Source organism: Gorilla gorilla, chromosome 5, assembly GCF_029281585.2.
Source record: "Gorilla gorilla gorilla isolate KB3781 chromosome 5, NHGRI_mGorGor1-v2.1_pri, whole genome shotgun sequence".
Classification (NCBI taxonomy): Eukaryota; Metazoa; Chordata; class Mammalia; order Primates; family Hominidae; genus Gorilla; species Gorilla gorilla.
Genome location: NC_073229.2, coordinates 145,839,347 through 145,845,860, shown reverse-complemented (window position 1 = coordinate 145,845,860; position 6,514 = coordinate 145,839,347). Strand labels below are relative to the sequence as shown.

At 37.8% G+C, this 6,514-nt stretch overlaps 1 pseudogene; it reads right to left on the bottom strand.

Annotated features, from left to right (window-relative positions):
* Positions 1–748: 748 nt before the first annotated feature.
* Positions 749–1,974, bottom strand: LOC101148185 (ADP/ATP translocase 2-like; annotated as a pseudogene).
* Between the last annotated feature and the right edge of the window lie 4,540 nt (positions 1,975–6,514).

Genomic DNA, 6,514 nt, shown 5'->3' with positions numbered 1-6,514 from the left:
GCAATTCCTCAAAGATAGGACAGTGTCTTTTACTTCCTTTACACACAATTTTCAAGGCGTTAATGCAGTATGCACAACAGGTATTTAGTAATTGCTTAGCAGGTTGTTGACCAGATGGCATGTGTAAGAATCAACCTTTTGCCTGTTAGCATTATGACAGAGTCTAGATGAAGGGCTTAAAGCCTAATATCAAAGGCCAGTATTATGGTTAATGTATCAAATAAAACAAGAAATATTAAAAACCGATCTTTCTGGGTTGTTTTATTCAGTACTAGAACTCAACCTAAAATCTGGTCAAGTTAAAAAAATAAAAAAGGAAAAAAGACTATTTAGTCATAAACTACGTTTCAAAGTGAGAGGCATTTTCCAAGTAGCCTGAGAACTCTATGTTAACAATTCTGCAGACATTTTTCTCTTTTTTGCCTAACAGTTCGGGCTCTTTTTCTCATACTACAACATTAGTCCCACTTAAAAATATTTAAAAACATTTGCCTTCTGTGTATGATACCATTTATATAAATCTTATCAACTATTAATGCTTCAAAAATCATACTGTAAACCATTTCATACCCTTGTAAGAAAAAGATATTTTCCTGACTACAATGACTTATAGCTACTCCTAGCTTATTTTAGCAGCCAGGATAATTGAATGAATGAAAACACACCCACACACACTCTCTCTCTCTCTCTTTTTCTTTTTTTGAAACTTTTTTTTTTAAGTTTAGGTATTTTTCTCTTTCTGAATTTGTTATTTATCAGGAGTGACTAAAATAAAAAATATAATTGAGTCCCATCTTCATCATCATGGAAATGGCTTTAAGAGAAAACTGGTCAGATGAATATTATTGCTTCCCATTTTCAACCAGTAAATAGTTGCCACTGATAAATTGACAGCCAGGAATCTGTCAAGAATGCTCAAGATATGTTACATAATACAACATGCCTGTTCACAGGGGGTAAAATCCTAGGAAATAACTTACGTGTACATCTTGATTTCATCGTGCAAGACAAGCACAAAAGCACCACCCATGCCTCTGAGAACATTGGACCATGCACCCTTGGAAAACGCTTTGCCTCCTTCATCACAAGCAATCTTTCTCCAGCACTCTTCCATCAGTAGTCAAGCATGCCTGTGTACATGATGTCAGTTCCTTTGCACCCTGACTGCATCATCATGTGGCAGCCAATGGTGTCAAATGGATAGGAAGTCAACCCAGCAATGGCAGTGATAGTCTTTGCGATCATCCGGCTGATGATGATGTAAGTGTTCTTGGGATCTGGAAGCATTCCCTTTGCAGTGTCATAGATACTGAAGTAGGCAGCTCGGTAGACGATAATACCCTGCACAGACACGTGAAAGCCTTGGTACAGGCCCTTAATCCCATCACATTTGTAGATCTTAACCAGGCAGTCACCGAGGCCTCGGAATTCCCTTTCAGCTCCAGCTTTACCCACATCGGCTGCTAGGTGGGCAAAATCAAGAGGGTATACATAACACAAGGATGTGGCCCCAGAAACACTGCCTGATGCCAGATTCCCCTCAAAGTAGCGCCAAAACTGGGTCCTCTTGTCCACACCACCCAGGAAGATCTGCTTTTATTTATCTTTGAAAACAAAGTTAAGAGCCTGGGTGGGGAAGTATCTGATGACATTGGCCAGGTTACTGCGCCAGAAGGACAGGACTCCCTGCTCCTTGAGAATACGGACCTATATGGTCTATAATGCCCTTGTATTGCTTATCTGCGGTGATCTGCTTGCTGGCACGCTGTACCTGCAGCAGCAGCTCGATCCGCTTGATGGGAGCAACCTCCGTCTTGGAGATGGCCGTGGCCACTCTACCTGCCAGGAAGTCCTTGAAAGGAAAGAGGAGGCAGGTTGTTGCCAGAAGGGACTGGGCCGGGAACCAGCTTTGACTCCGGGGCTGCGGGTCCATTTGAAACTCTTAAATTGTAAGTTGTGTGACCATTGCCTCATCAGACGATACAGTAAACCAGAGTGAACAAAAAACCAAAATTCTCCATGGATTATTAATTAAAAAGAGGAAAACTAAAATTATTCATAGGAAGGATTAGCAAAGGTTACTCATAGTACAGCTGGATGACCTTCAAACCAAGATGATGCAGATGTGTTGAAAGAGATGGGAGAAGAAAAGCATAATATTTATTGGACCTGATGGCATCTCACAGGATTCAGGCTCATAATTTCCTAAGTGACTCAGCTGCCATTGCACAATCAGTGCTTTGAAAGACACATTTCCTCAAGACAACTCCAAAATACTAATGGTGTTTTCCTGACCTATGAACTAATCTCCATCTCCAATTTACCTAAATACATTCCAGATTGCCGTGTTTACCTGATGGATCGGCTAATTTCTATTTCATTAAAAATATCTTAAAAGCCCTTACTACACACACTGATTGATTTAATTTTCTTCTGCAAATCTAAATAGCTGTAGGAGTCTGAGCTATTAGCCATCAGTATTTCCTGTGTTATTTTGAGCTTCTTCAAAAGATTTCTGTTTTGGTCGTGTGCTCAAAATAAATTTCAGTCAAATCATTATTCTTTATTCAGGAAGAGGCTGAAAGTATGGGGAACTTAAAAATTAAAAGGAAAAAAATAGAGCAAAGCTGTTGTAATCCCCAAAGGCAAAAACTTCAATCCAGAAAAGTGGATTCCTTTTCAATTTACAACAAAAAAAAAAAAAACTTGAGAAAATAAACATCGTGGCTGAGACAAGTTTCCATCGCTAAAAGTTGTTCTTCGCTAAGAAAATCAAACCACAAGTACGTGTAAGAAGTGATAGGGTACAGGGTACTGAGAGAATGAGTGAACATTAGTGAACATTCTGAAATTCATTTGATCAAGTTCATAAGATTTTGGCCACTGATACATAATCTTATCAGGAACTAGGAAAAAAAAAAGGTAATTTTATGCTTCCTATCAGGAAGGTAGTGTTTCTCACTTCCAAGAACTTAGCACTAGGTAGATCTTGGTTATGACTGATAATTAATAAGTTACAGTAAAGAGTATAAGTTATATTCTTTCCTGACTTTAGCTTTCTTGGGAAATACGCATACTGACTAGCACTGTGTCTGTTTACTCATTTATCTTTCCTATGTTAATAAAATTTAGTACGTTGTCACTAGAGGCAAGCAATTGGTTTGCTAATATCCTTTAGGAAACATACTTTGTTTAGACAAAGTTTTAAAACAATCAGCATCCGGACCAAACATCTGATAAACTGTAAAGCAGGAATAGGTACTTTAATTTTAGAGTAACGATGACTTATTTCCTCTCATTGCAGGTCTGTGGCTTCATGTTTCTTTCTAGGACCCGATACTTAGAGGGAAGAAGTTGCAAACAATGCTTTAGTAAAGGCATATTATCAGAGTCACACTCTCATTTAGTTTCTTGGTTTAAGGAGCCCAAAATAAGTTATAATTTACTGAAGGAGTTAACTACTTCTTTTGTATGTCAAAAGTATGGGTTAGAAACAACTTGTCCTTGTATTGGAGTCAGTGCAGGAAATCTGTGAGAGTTTGTGGATATAGTGTAGTAGTTTTTGATGAAATTTCTGTAATTTGTGTTGAAAAACATTTCCAGGATATTTACGTTCATCTTTTTTTTTCCTCCCTCTAAATGAACATAGGGGTTTCTACACTTCGCTTGAAGGAAATGAAAAACAATAAAATTAGATCATTGCCCTTCCATTCTGTTGTTGTTGTTGTTTTTGCATTCTTTTCAACTCTCCAATAAAGACAATTAACTGGTGTAAATGTTAATTTATGGCAAAACAATTGTTGTGTTAGTCTACCTCTAACAAACTCTAGTCAAATGATTGTGTGAAAATTCTAGCCTCTATTGTTTCTTTATTGGGAAAGTCTTTGAAAATCAAAAAGGTTTTTATGAACTTCAAAAAGGTGTGATGGCTATTTGTTTGAACTCCTTTGAGAGAATTCTCCCACAGATTTGCAGAACATAGTGTTGTGATGTTAGAAACTCAAATGCTTTTCATACAGGATGTTAGGGCATGCACACGTGTCTGCTGCTGTGATGTGGGAAGCACAATACCTCCAGGTTCATAAGGATGTCTGCTATAAACAGGATGCTGAGTAGCAGCTAAGGACACAGTGCCTCTCCAAGAGAGGAAAGATCTGAAGGTATTATGGCAGTATTCTGCTGGAGTAAACATAAGAAACATATATTCAGATCTTTTTCCAAAGATGATACATAGGTTCTAAATGTGTCCCAAACATAAAATTCTGCTGTAGGCAACAGACTTTAATACAACTCTAGAATATCCTTCAGATATTTCAAGCACAGTACACGTATTAGTATTTTCCAAGAAGTGCTTTATTTTATGATGACAAAAAATAAATAAAATGACATTTGGCCTGCTTATTTCTGAGTTCCCTTCTGATCAAAGATAGTGAGAATTTATAATTCTATGCTGTAGATAGAAATAACTTTTTCACTAATTTAAATACAACGTTTCTTTCTGTATGCTAGTTTTACAGGAATAGGCTGGGTGCAATGACTCACACCTACAATCCCAGCATTTTGGGAGGCCAAAGTGGCAGGATTTCTTGAGGCCAGGAGTTCAAGACCAGCCTGGGCAACATAGGGAGACCCTAACTCTACCAAAAAAAAAAAAATTAGCCAGGCATGGCGTTGTGTGCCTGTAGTCCCAGCTATTCAGGAGGCTGAGGCAGGAGGATCACCTGCGGCCAGGAGTTTGAGACCAATCTGGGCAACTTAGCAAAACCCCATCTCTAAAAAAAAAGAAATTTATAGGAATAAATTTATATGTATTATATATATATTAGATAAATAGATATATATACATTTATTTATTAAATAAATGATATATTATTATGACAAGGTATAAATGTTTATGATTTAGTAGGGTTTATACTGCTATAACCATTGATCTTATAAAGATTTAGATTTTTATCACTTTTGGAAAGATACAAACTAAACAGCACATTAATAATTGCCTTTGGTTGGGAGCTGGATGCTCAGGAAATCCAAAGCAAGACAGTTTAGGCAGTAAATGTGTTCTCTGTCAGTTGTCTCTATGAAATCCTTATTAATGATAAATAATAAAAAATTAGCCAGGTATTGTGGCATATGCCTGTAGTCCCAGCTACTTGGGAGGCTAAGCGGGGAGGACTGGTTAAGTCTGGGAATTTGAGGCCGCAGTGAACTAAGATTGCACTGCTACACTCCAGCCTGGGAAACAGAATGAAACTCTGTCTTTCAAAATTAATAATAATAAATAAATAAATTGTGGTCTCTGCATTCTTTTAAAGGGCAGAATCAGTGTGATGAATCAATGAGGGCATCAAGGAATCCAACTTTTCAAAGAAATGCTTTCTCATCTCCATTATCCCAAATCCTTATTACTATTTTGTGCTGCTTCTTTCCTGTCTCTACATTTTAGCACAGTAAGCCTCCCTCTGCTCTGCCTCCTTGCAGTGAAACTGAAAACTGTCAGGATGAACTCAAAACTCTACTCCAGCTCAATCTTACGTAAATCTCTATTCATATTCTCGGTTGATTCCCCCACCTGTCTTCTTGGCCCATCTACTTTCTGCTTTCACGTGGAGCTTTCTGCTCCACGTATTAGATTTTCTTTCAAATGCATCTTCAACTTATATTCAAGATTCTCTGATCTTAAAAGAAAATGCAAGTAGAAGCCACTTCTGTATTTATGCCCTATTTTGCCTTACTTCTTTCTCTTCCATTACGTACTCAAGTCCCACTCATTGTTTTCATCTCCTTACTGCCTGTTCACTATGTAATGTCCTGAAACCTGGCTTCAGTGCTTACATCTGCCCTTTACCTTGGTTCAGCTCTCACTGAGGTCATCAGCCAAGTACTAATAGTTAAAAATCTGGATTTAAAAAAATTTCAGTCTGGGTGTTACTAGACTTTTCTGAAGAATTTGAAACTGCTCATTACCCATACCTTGAAGTTTTTAAGCCCTTTAGTTTGGCAACAACTTACTTTTGGCTCTCCCCCTCCTCCTCTTCTTTTGATTACTTTTCAGTCTTTTTATGGACTCTCCTTTCTCCCAGATTTCTAAATACTGACTGTTTTCCGGTATCTGTCCTGTGGTCTTCTCATTCTTCATACTCTTCCTGAGCTATTTCATTTATCAACTGTATGTGGACAACTCTTGTTGCAAGTGGACCTAAATACAACTCCTAGGTTCTTTTTAGTAGATTACTGTAGGTGCAGAAGTTTTGAGGAAAGTGGGAGTTAGCTACACTCCACTATCATTACCTGGTGATTATGAAAGCAAGTCCCAGACCAAATTCTGCTACATGCATCAAACATTTATTATCTAAATATTTATTAGAATATAATCACAAAAGAAACAATTTGTGCAACCTGTTCTGCAGGCCTGAGGAAATACCAAGATTCCAGAGGTAGTGGTTCTGTCACCTCTATCATCAGCATCTGACAATCAGAGTCTCCCAGTTTCATAGCGGACACTCACCTGTGTCTT